Below are 18,904 nucleotides of genomic sequence, written 5' to 3'. Positions count from 1 at the left end.
AGTGGTGACAGAATTTCCCACCGCTGCAGCGAGCCCGTTTATTGCAATTAAAAACAGGCAGTCACTGAGGGCAGATCCCTGTGGTACCCCATTCTCCTGGACTCGGGAGGAACTATGGGAGGCCGCGACTCGCACGCCGTAGGTACGATACGACAGAAAATTGCGGATAAAGATCGGCAGAGGGCCCCGAAGACCCCATCCATGAAGCGTAGAAGGGATGTGATGACGCCATATTGTATCGTACGCCTTCCGCATGTCAAAAAAGACAGCGACCAGGTGCTGACGGCGGGCAAAGGCAGTACGGATGGCCGACTCCGGGCTCACCAGATTGCCGGCGGCGGAGCGGCCTTTACGGAACCCACCCTGAGATGGAGCCAAAAGGCCCCCAGACTCCAGTACCCAGTTCAACTGCCAGCTCACCATCCGTTCAAGCAACTTGCAAAGAACGTTGGTGAGGCTAATGGGACGGTAGCTGTCCACCTCCAAAGGGTTCTTGCCTGGTTTCAGAATGGGGATAAAAATACTTTCCCACCATTGCGACGGAAACTCACCCTCGACCCAAATATGGTTGTAAAGGTCGAGGAGCCGTCGCTGGCAGTCCACTGAAAGGTGTTTCAGCATCTGACAGTGGATGCCATCTGGCCCAGGAGCGATATCAGGACAAGCGGCGAGGGCACTGTGAAATTCCCACTCACTGAATGGAACATTGTAGGATTCCGGATGGTGGGTTCGAAAAGAAAGGCTTCGACGCTCCATTCGCTCTTTAATGCAGCGGAAGGCCAGTGGGTAATTGGAAGGAGCGGGAGCAAAATGCTCTGCCACACTGTTGGCAATTTCGTCAGAGTCTGTACAAACTGCTCCATTCAGTGAGAGCGCAGGGACGCTGACAGGGGTCCGATAGCCATAGACGCATTGGATCTTGGCCCAGACCTACGATGGAGAGACATGGAGGCCCATGGTGGACACATACCGCTCCCAGCACTCCTGCTTGCTTTGGCGGATAAGGCGTCGGGCCCGCGCACGCAGCCGTTTGAAGGTGATGAGGTGTTCAATGTAGGGATGTCGCTTGTGACGCCGGAGCGCCCGCCGGCGATCTTTAATCGCCTCAGCGAGCTCAGGCGACCACCAAGGCATAGTCCGCCTCCGAGGGTACCCAGAAGAACGGGGAATTGAAGATTCTGCGGCAGTAACGATGACGGTGGTGACGGAGTGAACCACCGCATCAGTGGCGGCATTAGAGAGAGGCTCAATAGCGGCAATGGAGGAGAACAAGTCCCAGTCAGCCTTATTCATGGCCCATCTGCTAGGGCGCCCAGAAGAGTGACGCTGTGGCAGTGACAGAAATATCAGAAAGTGGTCACTACCACACAGGTCGTCATGCACTCTCCACTGGACAGAAGGTAAGTGGCTAGGGCTGCAGATTGAAAGGTCGATGGCGGAGTACGTGCCATGCACCATGCTGAAGTGAGTGACTGCACCATCGTTTAAAACGGAAAGATCGAACTGTGTCAATAAACGCTCAATGGTGACGCCTCGACCTGTTGCCACTGACCCACCCCATAGAGGATTATGGGCGTTGAAGTCGCCCAGTAACACGAAAGGTGGCGGCAATTGGGCTATCAGCGCAGTCAGAACATGCTGTGGGACATCACCATCCGGTGGAAGGTAAAGACTGCAGACGGTAACAGCCTGTGGCGTCCACACCCGAACAGCGACAGCCTCTAAAGGGGTCTGTAGAGGGACAGACTCGCTGTGAAGAGAGTTAAGGACATAGGCACAGACGCCACCAGACACCCTTTCATAAGCAGCCCGGTTATTATAATAACCCCGATAGCCACGGAGGGCGGGGATTCGCATTGCTGGAAACCAATTTTCCTGAAGAGCAATGCAGAAGAAAGGGTGAAGGCTGATAAGTTGTCGGAGCTCAGCTAGATGGTGGAAGAAACTGCTGCAGTTCTACTGGAGGATGGTATTGTCCATGGCTCTTAAATTCCATGATTTTGCGCTCTTTCTGAAAGACTTTGCAGTCTGGCGAGCAAGATGAATGAAGCTCTCTGCAGTTGACACGGATGGCAAGCGGGACACATGGAGTATTGGGATGTGATGGGCGTCCGCAATCTCGACATGTGAGGCTGGAAGTGCAGCGGGAAGACATATGGCCGAACTTCCAGCACTTAAAGCACCGCATCGGGGGAGGGATATAGGGCTTAACGTCACATCGGTAGACCATCACCTTGGCCTTCTCCGGTAATGTATCAGCCTCGAAGGCCAAGATGAAGGCACTGGTAGCAACCTGATTGTCCCTCGGACCCCGATGAACGCGCCGGACGAAATGAACACCTCTACGTTCTAAGTTGGCGCGCAGCTCGTCATCAGACTGCAAAAGGAGGTCCCTATGGAAAATAACACCCTGGACCATATTTAAACTCTTATGTGGTGTGATGGAAACGTTAACATCCCCCACCTTGTCACAAGCAAGTAACCTGCGTGACTGGGCGGAGGATGCCGTTTGTATCAGTACTGACCCAGAGCGCATTTTGGACAAGCCCTCCACCTCCCCAAACTTGTCCTCTAAATGCTCGACGTAGAACTGACGCTTTGTGGAGAGAAAAGACTCCCCATCAGCTCTCGTGCAAACTAAGAAACGGGGCGAATAACTGTTACCTCCATCCTGAGACTTACGCTCCTCCCACGGTGTGGCCAGGGAGGGGAACGTTTTCGGATCGTACTTCTGAGAATTAAATTGAGCCCGAGAACGCTTAGAGACTGCTGGCGGCTGGCCGCCAGCGAGAGATGATGTACCACGCTTCATTGCGGGTCATCCGCCCTGATACCACCTACTCTGACCAAGGGCCCTCCCCACGGGCGCCACCCAGCCTTAGCAATAGCCACTTGGCAGGATGGCCATTGCCGGGAGTCCCGATGTCCCAGGGAGATGGGCATCTACTCCTTGGCATACGTGGGGAGTTAACGGCGCAGGCATCATTAGAGCGATCCCTGTGTTGCCAGGGGGCCACAACCAACAGGGTACATGGCGGCCCCACCACAAAGGACTGACTACCGTGCTGGATGTTAAGTGACATGTGGTCCATGGTACCTGTCAGTGCAGAAAGTGGCACTGCACAGCGCAAGGTGGAAAGTGCACGCAGGAACATATTCATGCCCAAGAGATGGAGAGCGGGCAGGACTGCAATGCAACGACAAATAAGCTGGCGAAAGGTCTGATCGCAAGATGGACACCAAGTAAGGCGCCCTTCCCCAATCGGCTCGCTCTTCGGAAAAATTTTGGGAGATGGAGGTCAAACCCAACAGGGGACCATCACATAAGTCCGAAAAGTTTGAGACTCCTTTTAGTCGCCTCTTACGACAGGCAGGAATACCGCGGGCCTATTCTAACCCCCGAACCCGCAGGGGGTGTCATTGTGCTATTGTTGGTTGTTGTTGGTGTCTGTCGAGAAGATGCGTGGCCAAGCACTGAATGAGTTACATAGTTACTTACTTTTTGTTGGAACTGGAACACTTTTGTGAGCGCGTGTTCCATAATCTAATTTTTCGCCTAAATGGGATGATTATGAGTGCGATTTATGCCCTTTATCTTTTTATTGGACTTAGATTATCCTGACTGTGATTTCGGTGATCGATTTTGCGCGATTTACGAACATTACGGATTTGTGGCAGCTGTGATCTGTGATGTTTTGCTGCAGCTGATAAATTGTGTCTCATTGACTTGTTGCATGTTTTACAGTGCTTAGTCAGGATAACGAAGTTAAATTTGTGTCGGTGTTCCTAATGGGAAATCGGAGCTTCTGACTTTGAGTGTTTCCTGTTGATTTTTATGAATTAATCTTTAGTTAAAAGAACTTTGTTGGCATGTGTTTTTGTATTTGTTGTTCTACGCGCACTGTATACAATAATTATTCCTTAATTTTTTATTTGAATTTATGTTAGGCTACCGTTCACACATGTATGAACATTGTTAATGATGAGTCGCTCATATCGACAAGGGGAACAGTAATCAAAGTGTACAAAGTTTATTGACTAAGGAAAGGAAACGTCTCCTTCTACGATAATGACCAATTCACAATTGCAATGTCCCACAGGTATGAAGACTTGACACTATGTTGATTCCAGAGTCTTACAAAATAGCTCAAACAGGATCTTCATAGCCAAATACGCTTGTATGGAAAATATTCTAAGTACGATGAAGTTGTCCTGAATAACACCAGCCTAGGAACAGAAATGGACTTCTGGAGCGTCCTGAGACGATGTGATGAATAGCACCCGCCCGGAGGCCTGGAGAGGCTCCCGAAGCCGCAAGAACTGGCTTCTGTAGCTCTGGCGCTGACCTTTATAGACGCCGCCGGCGGAATATTCGTGGCACTATTTTCTGGTCACGCGTGTGGCGGACTCTAACAGGTCCCTTGCAAGTGGTGGCCACTGCTATTGCTGGCAGCGCCGCCTGGTGTCCCTCCGTTACTGCTACAGGGCGAGTCCACAACTTTGATGGGTGCATGGGCCATGTAGGCTGCACGCGCAGCCGAGGCGTCCGAAGGGTTGCCGACCGCTTTTGCGAATAGCGACAGTCTAACAGTTAAGTAAACATTTATTTAGTTCAAACTACGAACATTAACCTTCTTTGTTCGTCAACGTAATTAATCCTGCGAGATTTTTCCAGTCTGGTTATTTATAACTACACCACCAATATTTCATCCGTCACATGTGGTAATTAATATCGATATATACCCCATTAAGTTCTACCAATAGTTAAACCCCAAAACTTTCGCTATGTTCGCAATATGTGAAATTTTAAAAGGTTATGGCTTTACGCTGAAAGCTGTCCTTTACAGCTTGTATCAACTGCCCTCCAGAGTCCACAGGGAAAAAGACTTTTAAACGAAATTTCGTTGTAGCGTATCGTCTGTGTGATGCACGTCATTTCATGTCGACTGTACTACTGAAATTTATCGTACTGTAATATGAAAGATTCGTATTACTTTCATTAACATTTCGATTACTACTTACTAAAGTTTAATAACAATTCATTTGTATCATCTTCATAATAATGTTATTAAAGATTTTATTTTTCTGAAGTCACTAGTTAGAATGTGAAATTAGCTTATGAAGATCTTATTGGATTTGTAGAACGTTCCAAAGTGCTAGGAACAAGGAAAGGTAATATTGGCTTTGATCTGGATTCGTCTGTATTGGATTGAAGACTTTCTCTGTGCAGAACTGAATGTGCTATTCTTCAGATGGAGGCGAAGGTAGCAACTGTTGTACCTGAAGATAGTGTAGCTGAGCCACTGCTCTTCACGACATACAGCGTTTCAGAAGGAATAGCAAATCAGTTACGAGATTTTTTTATAGACTAAATGAAAAAAAAGTTCAGTATTTATTGGATTCAGAGATAGGGCTTTAGAATGTCACCCAGACGAATAACCAGAGAAGTGTTAGGCAAAGGCGAATGATTAAGTTCCAAGTTTATTTTCATAAATTCCGTCTCTGGCTTCGACTAAGTGTTTCAAAAATGCTTCTCTGTAAATGAGCGCATGGGAATACGGTGTATGTATAGGCCCAGGTAACGATATTAATGCATCTGGGGTCATATTATACATCCGATGTCGGATTACAGATTTGGGCTCTTTGCTGCCCCACTTCCTTTCCCCTGGGGAACCACGGGGAATTGATCGAGGTCACTCAGGGAAATCTCCCAGGCAGCTGTGTCACGTGACATAAAAATGGTGGTGACTCCCTTTCCTCTTTATCATCTTTTATAACTAGCACCGCTGTCTGTAGGCCTCTTCATTCGAGGTCTGAACTTCATGCGCAGAGGTTCAGGTTTATTATAATCAATAGTAATAATTTCCGCAACATAGCTCAGTTTTAATGGTTAAAATGGCTCTGAGCACTATGTGACCTAACTTCTGAGGTCATCAGCTCAGTTTTACTCCGTAGTGAACGTGCCTACGAATAATGATATAAAAATAACTTGGGGTTTTCCGTTAACAACATTTTCTTTTATTTGCAAGGGCTTCTTTACGATCATTTGTAGTTAGATGGTTTATTATGTACAAAGCGTATATTTTTAGGTACACTCAAACAATTACCAATTTGCACCCATATTTAGTATACAAAGCAATTTTTTCCTCATGCACAAGAGTTTTCAGTTTTTTTCTTTTTTTGGGTATTTCTTACTTACAAACTGTTTTTCCTGAGGGCTTATGACTAGTGGGTGCAAGAACTGACATGTCACATTTCCCATTTTTTCTACATACACTTTCACTGAATATTTCCATTTTTGATTATTCTACTTAAAATATATACAGTTATTTAAATTTATTCAGTGATTTATGTTCTAATATATGCATGGGAAACGGGTCGTAGCAGCGGCTGCAGTTGAAGAAAAACCACACACAAACATACACACAAATATATAGAATATGCTTTTACACAGTGTGCACACAATTCGCATACATAGTGGGCAGTAGGACATTCATAGTCACTCTCACACATACAAAGCTATGACAAACGACCCATCAAACTGTCCTGCACACCAACAATTTACGCACAGACACATCTTCAATCGTTCCTCGCAATAGTGTATGGGAGGGTTCCGATCCCGTCCCCTCAAATGAATCGCTCGTCATTCTCACGGGACAGTCCTAATTCCAGTTGCAGTGCAGTATGGGCCTCATGGCTTCCCGAAGCAAAGATTGGCTGGTGCATCATGTGTGGAGGTGCGCCAATGCTTTTGAAAAGACATGTCGTGCCTTTGAGGCTGCACAGTGCAACCCCTTGGGTACAAAACGAGGGTTACTGTACTTTTAGCTACTTAATTTCGGCTACTTTCCAAGGTCATCCAACTACCCAAAATCCACATTTTAAATTGATGCGCGATCATCATAAACAGGAAATTTCTTAGGATTTTTATTTGGTTAGTGAATAAGAAAAGCAAATATCCTTGCACAAAAACATTATCAATTTCTACACCCAGAAAACAACCATTCGTTATGTTTGTTTTGTGTAGTTGTAATACCATCCTGTTTAATTTTTAACTTAAAATTTACGTGCACATTGGATTCTTATAATTCTTTTTCCATCTCGTAACTAAACAGACACAAAATAGATACGTTCTCGAATTCCAAACTGTATCTTTTTTTTTCCTGTAAGGTATCTCTGTTATGGCTTTAACAATTAGTTCTGTTCCTTCCTGTAAATACTCTAGCCGAGAGTACTCGGGGAGTTTAATGATGTCTCATCTCCTGCATAACACTACGGTTATAACGCTCCACTTCTTCCTGGGTGTACACTGCCAACTCTTCTGTTGCACATTATTGCGGAATTTCCCTATATAATTTTAAGTTTACAACGTTTATAAACGAATTACCATTAAATGATTTTATTCGTTTGGTTTTAAGCTCTGAAGATGGTTTTTCCGTTGGCAGGTGCACAACATCCAGACCGGTACATTTATATAGAATGTAGACATCTTTCTTTAACGGATCCAGACGAGAATGGAGCTTCATTAACAAATTTTCCATGTGTCCTTCAATTTAGTGAACGTGCTCCAACCTTTCAGTTTCGTCGAGGACTCCAACATATCGCAAATTACCATGGCTATTAACAGTAAATGCAGATGTTTCATATTTCCCAGATGCAATAATGTTTCGCCACACAACAATATGTTTACCTTCCTTGCACATGTGCAATAGCTTTTTCTTTTTCCAACAGCAGTTTATATTCGTTCTTTGTGGCAATTGTATTTGGCACATACTCCAGTTTTCGTTTTTTAGCTTCGATTTCTTCCATTTTCAGTTTTCTTTTTCGTGCACACACCACATTCACTGCACTCGAAGGCGTAATTTCTTTAATGGGGATTGCCTTAAGTTTTTAGCACTTGTGGAATACCACAGTATGTGGACACCAGTCCTGATTCGGCGATATAGATACCTGACGGTATTGTGGAGGACACTGTCATGGACAGTGAGAAATGTGTTTCTCTTTCTTTAATATAGCACTTCTGAGTAATCTTATACCGTCTTTCTTGGAGTCAGTGTTAGGAAACTCCAGGTAGTTTACAGGTAGGTAATAAAACTGAGTGCACACAGAAGATAATTTATAAGCGTGTCTCGATCTAGACTATGCCAAATTTTGGGTATTCTAATTACCCGAGTAGACGAACTTCAGAACGTTGTTAAACACCACACATCTGCTTTTCTGAAAATTATCAGTCAGCTGGCATCACATGGATGTGACTGGCACGTAGTGCAGTTGAACTCATTGTAGACAGTGTTTGATAGAGTTTAAAACAGTCTTGGACAATTTCAAACACAAGATACATTCTGTAGTTATCTATTGTAGCCTAATATCTGGTAATATCACCTTCCTTCGCTAAACTGGAGAACGAAGAATATCTCCTTTTACTGTTAGTAACAACGGAAAGGGGCTATATGTTGGAGTACTCGCCCACAATGTTGGATTGGGACAGTTTATTACATTAAAGAACGCACGAAAAATGTGTTTATAAAGCGCCATCCCCACCTGGATTTTCTTAAAAAGAATTGTTACATGGTATATACATGTGCTGGTCTGGATGTTGTGGATCCAGCAACAGAACAACCGTTTTTAGAGCTTAAAAATGGTTCAAATGGCTCTGAGCACTATGGGACAACAGCTGTGGTCATCAGTCCCCTAGAAACCTAACTAACCTAAGGACATCACACACAACCATGCCCGAGGCAGGATTCGAACCTGCGACCGTATCAGTCGCGCGGTTCCGGACTGCGCGCCTAGAACCGCGAGACCACCGCGGCCGGCCAGAGCTTAAAACAAATAGTATAACAACATTTGGTGATAACTCATTTTCTAAACCTACAAACTTAAAATTCTGTATCGAAATTCCACAAGAATGTCCAGCAGAAAAAAAGAGAGTTTACACACGTGGAAACAGATTGTTATAACAATACTTTTAAAAAAAACTCGTGCCACTGAACTGCATTACCTCGAGTTTATTGGTACTACCGGTTTCGGCCGTAAGCCATCATCTGGTACTAAAATCACTTAAAACACTTTATTTGTCATGAATATTGAAACATAAAGCATCGATTATTTTCATCCACGTGAAACACGTAATAAAAACTCATTCATAGCATTTACAAGTGCAGCAATCGTCCTTCTGATATGTTTACATGTTTCACCCCATCTGCCCGTCCTCCAGATATGTTTACATGTTTCACCCCATCTACCCGTCCTTCTGATATGTTTACATGTTTCACCCCATCTACCCACCCTTCTGATGTATTTACATGTTTCACCCCATCTACCCATCCTACTGATATGTTTACATGTTTCACCCCATCTACCCGTCATTCTGATATGTTTACATGTTTCACCCCATCTACCCGTCCTTCTGATATGTTTACATGTTCCACCCCATCTACCCGTCCTTCTGATATGTTTGCATGTTTCACCCCATCCACCCGACAGAAGACAAAACGTGAGTCATCCGAAAAGTTTGCCTGGCGCCATTCAGTGGAAGTCTAGTTACGATACTGACGTGCAAATTCCAGCATTCGTCACCGATGAACAGCGGCCAGCGTGGGTGCATGAAACAGGCGCCTGCTACAAAGGCCTATATGATGCAATGTCCTCCGAACGGCCGTTGAGGAGACACTGTTGGTAGGCCCCTGGTTCATGTGGGAGCTCAGCTGCTCAACAGTTCCACACGTATTCACCGATACACATCTTCACATCTGGCATCTACTGCCGTGGTGCACCACAGTCACGTCGGTGCCAGAATTGTATAGTGTCATTTTGCCATGCACGATATACTTTAACCATGGTGGTACGCAAAATGTTAACAAACCTTAGCCTTTTCGCAAATGCTTCCATCCTTGGTGCCAAAGCCAATGCTGTTGCCCATTTAGATGAAAGATAAATAACCCTATTTCCGCGTTACGACAACGACGGCACTGTTTTCTGCTTCCCACCTCCCCCCTTCGACTCGGTTTATGTACCGTCCTCAGTTGGTGCTGCCACTTGCCGTCTGTGAATGGTTTTTGCATGACTGGGTGTTGTGTGATGTCCTTAGGTTAGTTAGGTTTAAGTAGTTCTAAGTTCAAGGGATTGATGACCATAGATGTTAAGTCCCATATCAGCGGTGGTCACATTTATGTGACTGGACATTGTATTTTGCTGTACCAGTTTGAGGATGGTTGACTCATATTCATACTAGGATTAGGTTTGGTTGGAATGTGACAGTTATCGTGGGACTTTGCGAAACCTAGGAATTTAAAAGTACAAAATCTGGGTGAAATGATAGACTGATCAATAGTTAGGCAGAGGCCTGGGATCGAATGGAACGTTACAATTTGGTTGGGGAGACGAGTGCAGTGTTGCATGGAAATACGAGGACGACATGGTTCACACGCATCAAGCAGAACCAGTACCGTAATTCTTAGTAACGATCGTCACGGAAAAATACGTTTGTACTAACTACAACATATCATACATAAAGTGTTTGCCGGCTCCTAACCACACATTTTCGATTATCTTGTAAGCGGCTCACTCGCGAACCCATGTTCTCCATAAAGCCTCAGCTTTCTTCAAGCATTCTCACTTTGTCAGTTTCCGCTGTTAATTATGATTCGCCCTGAACATCCACCTCTTCACAACGTCAGGTTACCTAGGGAGTTCGTGTGGCAGTCTAAGACCTGCAGCCTCATGTGGGAAATGTTTACACCATCACGCCAATTACGTTTAGGTTTGAGAAGCTGAGCTCGCCACTCTGCAAGAGGGCGCAGCGCGGCTGGTTACCGCGGGCAGGAGTTAAACTGCTGCCTGCTGCCTGCTGCAGCCATTACGGGCCTCGGCCCCTCCTCCTGGCAGCGGCGGGCTATTTCACGCCCGCTGCGCCCAGCGGTCGTTGGCGACGTTTCTCCACCCCGGCATCCACGTGATTGCTCTGCCCCGCCACACCAAATGTATTCGCCAAACGGCGCTCACACTCTTTCTCCCGCCAAAATATTTCTTCCCTCGAATCCTTCTAGACATTAATCCAAGTTCACAAAAAAATTATGTCCATAACTTCTCCAGTGTGTGGCCCTGTTTAAAGAGCGGTATTCGGGTTTAAAAATATGGGGAACAGTGGGATTACCTCGACCACTTTGAGTGTTTTCCTACAATTACAGACCCTTTCCAAAAGAGCGTCATGGCACACATTTTCATTTATCGTCCACACTCGCGTTTTTATCAAAACTGCCACTACTGCTTTTGACACTCCCTATCAGATAGTATTTCTCCATGTTAATTACCCCACCGTCAGCTGAAGACGTCCAACACAAAGCAGAAACAAATCTGCTAATCATGAAACATATACTACTTGCGAGAATGTCAACTGATGATGCTGCTAACTATATATTGGGCTATGAGAACAAGAAGCTGCTGTATGCGACTATAGACTGAAGAGCCAAAGAAACTTGTACACCTTCCTATTATCGTGTAGGACGCCGCGAGCATGCAGAGCTGCCGCGACACGATGTGGCATGAAATCGCCTAATGTCTGAAACAGTGTTGGAAAACTGACACCATTAATCCGGCAGGGCTGTCCATAAATCCGTAAGGTTGCTAGAGGGTAGAGATCTCTTCTGAGCAGCATGTTACAAAAATGGTTCAAATGGCTCTGAGCACTATGGGACTTAACATCTATGGTCATCAATCCCTTGAACTTAGAACTACTTAAACCTAACTAACCTAAGGACATCACACAACACCCAGTCATCACGAGGCGGAGAAAATCTCTGACCCTGCCGGGAATCGAACCCGGGAACCCGGGCGTGGGAAGCGAGAACGCTACCGCACGACCACGAGCTGCGGACACCATGTTACAAGGCATCCCAGACATGCTGAATAATGGTCATCTCAGGGGAGTTTGGTGGCCAGCGGAAGTGTATAAACTCGGAAGAATGTTCCTGGAGCCACTGTGTAACAATTCTGGACGTGTGAGGTGTCGCATTGTCCTACTGGAAATGACGAAGTCGGTCGAAATACATAATGGATTTGAATGGATGCCGGTGATCAAATGGTTCAAATGGTTCTGAGCACTATGGGACTTAACATCTGAGGTCATCAGTCCCCTAGAACATAGAACTATTCAAACCTAACTAACCTAAGGGCATCACACACATCCATGCCCGAGGCAGGATTCGAACCTGCGACCGTAACGGTCACGTGGTTCCAGACTGAAGCGCCTAGAACCGCTCGGCCACAGCGGCCGGCATCATGCTCGAACTCAGATAAATCTTGATAACCTGGCATTGTAGCAGCAGTGACCGATCTAACAACTGCACCAGACATTTGTAGTCTTACATAGGCGTTGCCGAGCGCAGTGCCGTATTCTGCACGTTTACGTACCTCTGTATTTGAATGGCATGCCTATACCAGCTTCTTCGGCGCTTCAGTCGGCATGATTGCCGCCTTCAAGTTATTAGTGGAAATATATAGACTTGTACAGTATTTCAGCTTTTGTTCACCTTATTATAGAATTCCTGAAAGTAAGAGGCTGTTTCGCCGGTGGTTCACTAAAATCAATGTTTGCCGCACTCATCCTGGTGTCCTACCACCGCTTACTTGGTGTGCTGTGTAGTCATATATCAGTGCGGCAGGATGAGTGCGACTATCAGATTGATTTCGGCGAAGCGCGTACTGGTGAAACAGGCTCTTACTTTAAGGAGGATGATTAGAGAGGCAATAGAAACATCCAAGCGACCAGCCAACATGAACAGAGAAGACGGGTACCGACTTCCGACGTCTTGACCGCCAGCAGTAACAGCTCTACGGGATGATAACTCACGTGAAGCCACACAACAGGCGCGCGGGAGACCGCAGTGGCCGCAGGTACATAGAGTACTGGAGCGATCCGGCCGGCGCTAGAAAGCAGGAAAACAACGCCACGTCACAGCTGCCACCTGGTTTTCCATTCGCTGACTTCCACCAATCAGAAGCAGTAATCCAAACGCCAATCAGAACTTCGGGTTTCCAACAATGAAGATAAATAATAAAAACCCCAATAAAGACTTCTAACATCCCTCCCATTCACCCTAAATAGCCTAACAGAATTAGATAACAGCCATGTCTGCACGTATATAAGAAACAAAGTTTTCTCATTCAATAGCAAACAAAACAACCTGAAGAAGTTCACTTGCAACTTCGGTAGTTTTATATACACTCCTGGAAATGGAAAAAAGAACACATTGACACCGGTGTGTCAGACCCACCATACTTGCTCCGGACACTGCGAGAGGGCTGTACAAGCAATGATAACACGCACGGCACAGCGGACACACCAGGAACCGCGGTGTTGGCCGTCGAATGGCGCTAGCTGCGCAGAATTTGTGCACCGCCGCCGTCAGTGTCAGCCAGTTTGCCGTGGCATACGGAGCTCCATCGCAGTCTTTAACACTGGTAGCATGCCGCGACAGCGTGGGCGTGAACCGTATGTGCAGTTGACGGACTTTGAGCGAGGGCGTATAGTGGGCATGCGGGAGGCCGGGTGGACGTACCGCCGAATTGCTCAACACGTGGGGCGTGAGGTCTCCACAGTACATCGATGTTGTCGCCAGTGGTCGGCGGAAGGTGCACGTGCCCGTCGACCTGGGACCGGACCGCAGCGACGCACGGATGCACGCCAAGACCGTAGGATCCTACGCAGTGCCGTAGGGGACCGCACCGCCACTTCCCAGCAAATTAGGTACACTGTTGCGCCTGGGGTATCGGCGAGGACCATTCGCAACCGTCTCCATGAAGTTGGGCTACGGTCCCGCACATCGTTAGGCCGTCTTCCGCTCACGCCCCAACATCGTGCAGCCCGCCTCCAGTGGTGTCGCGACAGGCGTGAATGGAGGGACGATTGGAGACGTGTCGTCTTCAGCGATGAGAGTCGCTTCTGCCTTGGTGCCAATGATGGTCGTATGCGTGTTTGGCGCCGTGCAGGTGAGCGCCACAATCAGGACTGCATACGACCGAGGCACACAGGGCCAACACCCGGCATCATGGTGTGGGGAGCGATCTCCTACACTGGCCGTACACCACTGGTGATCGTCGAGGGGACACTGAATAGTGCGCGGTACATCCAAACCGTCATCGAACCCATCGTTCTACCATTCCTAGACCGGCAAGGGAACTTGCTGTTCCAACAGGACAATGCACGTCCGCATGTATCCCGTGCCACCCAACGTGCTCTAGAAGGTGTAAGTCAACTACCCTGGCCAGCAAGATCTCCGGATCTGTCCCCCATTGAGCATGTTTGGGACTGGATGAAGCGTCGTCTCACGCGGTCTGCACGTCCAGCACGAACGCTGGTCCAACTGAGGCGCCAGGTGGAAATGGCATGGCAAGCCGTTCCACAGGACTACATCCAGCATCTCTACGATCGTCTCCATGGGAGAATAGCAGCCTGCATTGCTGCGAAAGATGGATATACACTGTACTAGTGCCGACATTGTGCATGCTCTGTTGCCTGTGTCTATGTGCCTGTGGTTCTGTCAGTGTGATCATGTGATGTATCTGACCCCAGGAATGTGTCAATAAAGTTTCCCCTTCCTGGGACAATGAATTCACGGTGATCTTATTTCAATTTCCAGGAATGTATATTGACAGTGCGGTCACAAAGCCAGAAAAAATTTATTCAATAATATTTTCTGTGTTTGAATTGGTACCATGGCTGGGATGCCTGGACAGCTGATGAACGATGTCACTGTGTTCAGTGATAAATTGCGGTTTTGCACTGCTCCGGATTGATATCGCGGGCGAGCATGGAGGCGACCTCAGCGGAGGTCCTGCTCTTCCAATTTTCTGGTGAATCACAGCGGTGTTCCGTCCTGACCTAATTGTGTGGAGTAGCATCAGATATGACTTCAGGTCACGGCTGGTAGTGACCGAGGTAACTCTGACAGCAAAACAGTAGTCAGGGATATCGTGCATCCTCATGAGTTATCTCTCACGTGTCAGTATTGTGCTGCCAGTTTTCAACAGGACAATGCTCCTTTGAACTTGGCATGTGTCTCTATGAACTGTGTGCATGATGTTCAGATACTCAAGTAGCCAGTGACATTCCAAGATCTGTCCCGACAGATCATATGTGAGACCATATCAGATGTCAACTCCATGGAAGAGCTAGCGTGCAAAATATTAAAAAACCATATACAACAGTTACGGGAGGGAAAACATACTCATGACAAAGAAACAGGAAAATATCAAAATTTGAAAAAAAGGAAGTGCATGTTTCTAACCTAACCACGTTTCACTATCTTTGGTCCACTATGTAATCGTACACTCATCCCAACTATACTGACTAGTCTTACTTAAATGTACTAGTATGGGTCGTATTCTGAGCTGTGATGCCATGGGTACTGGTACCTCCAATCCTTCCGACTTACAATACGTCTCTAGTCATTGTAATGCATAGTTTTAGCCTTTTTATTAAGAATATCATAGACGATATCCTAGACGAATACCCCATAGATTATTGTTTCCGTAAGTCTTAGAAACAGTGTTCTTGTTGCATCGTAATGACAGGAAGAATTAGATGTCAACTAGTTAAACCCCCTGATTCTTTAAAGAATCGAACTTCCATATGTAAAACTGCTTCAAACATCTGATTACTTTAAAAATGAGTGAATGTGTCTGTGTAGTTTGTGTAGCAGCACCACCGTTTAGGATAAGGAAAGTTAGTTTTGTGCAATATTCTGAGCACAAGTTACAGCCAGGTGTGGGCTGGATTTCATTGAGTTACGCATACCAACAGTTGCGAAGTAGAGTAGAGGCCACAGGGCTGTCATATTGCTGAAAGAGAGTACGTAGCGGTTTGGTATGTCGCAAATCAGAGGCAGAAGGGGCCCACTGGCCAACCTAGCGTGTTATGAGTACATGATGTGAAGCAGCGCATACGGCAAAACAGAGGCACACAGCCGCGTATAAATAGGTGCGAGTTTCTAGAGGCGGGGCGTGTCACACCACTAGCTGCATGCAGCAGCAGATGGGGCGCAAGCATTCCAGTCTATGGCTGGTCGCTGGTTCAACACTCGTGAGGCCAACGTGGGGTCTGCAGGAAGCCAGCAGCGGGCTCCTTCACAGCACGCTACCGCAGGCAGCCGTCGTGGCTTCCAACACACGCCAGAGGCATCCTGAGGCGAGGGCCGCAGATTCGGATGTCGGATCACGGACGCTTGTTGGCGCCGTGATCTCAGCCACGCCGGCGAGAAGCACGCAGCTAGCCGCCTGCGGCTCACAACGAGCGGCGCTGAGTCGGCAGGGATACAGACCGCTGAGTCAACTGCCGGCATCCTGACGATGCCGCAACTCCACTGGCGTACAAGGCCGACACACAGTGCGTGCACGGGTCACTGAGGCAGCGATTCTCCGCCAAGCCATTTTGCAGACAGTGAAGTGGTGTCCTCAACGTTGCAGGACCCAGTGACACAGACCGAAGGAAAGACGGCACTGTAGTTGGAAACAATAAATCATTTGGAAAGCTCGGACAAGTCTTAATACGGTGCCTTCTACCTCTTCCTGCTACATTTGGTCATCCTGATACATTCGGTGGCAGTAGTTGCCACTACATTTCCGTTCCAAATTAAGAAAAGCTAGTTTTCCACGCCTCTATATGTTTTTGACGTTATCTCTCCTAATCTTCGGGTCGTATAGTGAAGTAATTTTGCAAGTAAAATTAGTGGTATATCTGGTTACTGTAGGCAAAATGTGCTGCGAATTGAGTTGATAGTAAAGGAATAATGAATTAAAACGTCACGTCTGATGCTGGATATTTACTACATGAACGGCGCAAAGGTAGTGATCGATAATTTTTTGGGATGGGGGAGGTGTTGGGGGCGTGTGTGGCAATGGTATTAGCGGGAAAAGTTGCGGAAGGGTTTAAAATTATGTGTATAGTCTGTTGGAAGCCGGACATTGCTCTCATTCTCAAATGCTGTGTGAATATAGTGTATGGGCTTGGGTGGAGACTACACTGTTGCCGGCATGACTGAAACAGAGGATGACAGACTAAAGGCCGAAATACTAAATGTCTTTTTCCAAAGCTGTTTCACGAAGGAAGACTGCACTGTAGTTCCTTCTCTAAATTGTCGCACAGATGACAAAATGTTTGATATGGAAAAAGACGACAGAGGGATAGAGAAACAATTAAAATCGCTCAAAAGAGGAAAGGCCGCTGGACGTGATGGGATACCAGTTCGATTTTACACAGAGTACCCGAAGGAATTTGGCCCCCCTTCTTGCAGCGGTGTTCCGTAGGTCTCTAGAAGAGCGTAGCGTTCCAAAGGATTGGAAAAGGGCACAGGTCATCCCCGTTTTGAAGAAGGGACGTCAAACAGATGTGCAGAACTATAGACCTATATCTCTAACGTCGATCAGTTGTAGAATTTTGGAACACGTATTATGTTCGAGTGTAATGACTTTTCTGGAGACTAGAAATCTACTCTGTAGGAATCAGCATGGGTTTCGAAAAAGACGGTCGTGTGAAACCCAGCTCGCGCTATTCGTCCTCGAGACTCAGAGGGCCATAGACACGGGTTCACAGGTAGATGCCGTCTTTTTTGACTTCCGCAAGGCGTTCGATACAGTTCCCCACAGTCGTTTAATGAACAAAGTAAGAGTATATGGACTATCAGACCAATTGTGTGATTGGATTGATGAGTTCCTAGATAACAGAACGCAGCATGTCATTCTCAGTGGAGAGAAGTCTTCCGAAGTAAGAGTGATTTCAGGTGTGCCGCAGGGGAGTGACATAGGACCGTTGCTATTCACAATATACATAAATGACCTTGTGGATGACATCGGAAGTTCACTGAGGCTTTTTGCAGATGATGCTGTGGTGTATCGAGAGGTTGTGACAATGGAAAATTGTACTGAAATGCAGGAGGATCTGCAACGAATTGACGCATGGTGCAGGGAATGGCAATTGAATCTCAATGTAGTCAAGTGTAATGTGCTGCGAATACATAGAAAGATAGATCCTTTATCATTTAGCTATAAAATAGCAAGTCAGCAACTGGAAGCAGTTAATTCCATAAATTATCTGGGAGTAGGCATTAGGAGTGATTTAAAATGGAATGATCATATAAAGTTGATCGTCGGTAAAGCAGATGCCAGACTGAGATTCATTGGAAGAATCCTAAGGAAATGCAATCCGAAAACAAAGGAAGTAGGTTACAGTACGCTTGTTTGCCCACTGCTCAGCAGTGTGGGATCCGTACCGGATAGGGTTGATAGAAGAGATGGAGAAGATCCAACGGAGGGCAGCGCGCTTCGTTACAGGATCATTTAGTAATCGTGAAAGCGTTACGGAGATGATAGATAAACTCCAGTGGAAGACTCTGCAGGAGAGACGCTCAGTAGGTCGGTACGGGCATTTGTTAAAGTTTCGAGGACATACCTTCACCGAAGAGTCAAGCAGCATATTGCTCCCTCCTACGTATATTTCTCGAAGAGACCACGAGGATAAAATCGGAGAGATGAGAGCCCACACAGATGCATACCGACAATCCTTCTTTCCACGAACAATACGAGTCTGGAATAGAAGGAAGAACCGGTAGATGTACTCAAGGTACACTCCGCCACACACCCTCAGGTGGCTTGGGGACTATGGATGTAGATGTAGATGTAGATGACGGAGATGGGAGTGTGGTGGAGCAGGACAGTCGGTGGCTGGTAGCTAACGATACAACTTTAGCAGAACAATAATTTTTTCATTACCAAAAAACAAATGGCTCTGAGCACTATGGGATTTAACATCTATGGTCATCAGTCCCCCAGAACTTAGAACTACTTAAACCTAACTAACCTAAGGACATCACACAACACCCAGCCATCACGAGGCAGAGAAAATCCCTGA

This window comes from Schistocerca piceifrons, chromosome 2 (assembly GCF_021461385.2).
Source record: "Schistocerca piceifrons isolate TAMUIC-IGC-003096 chromosome 2, iqSchPice1.1, whole genome shotgun sequence".
In the NCBI taxonomy this organism is placed as follows: domain Eukaryota; kingdom Metazoa; phylum Arthropoda; class Insecta; order Orthoptera; family Acrididae; genus Schistocerca; species Schistocerca piceifrons.
Note: the sequence above shows the minus strand (reverse complement) of the source record.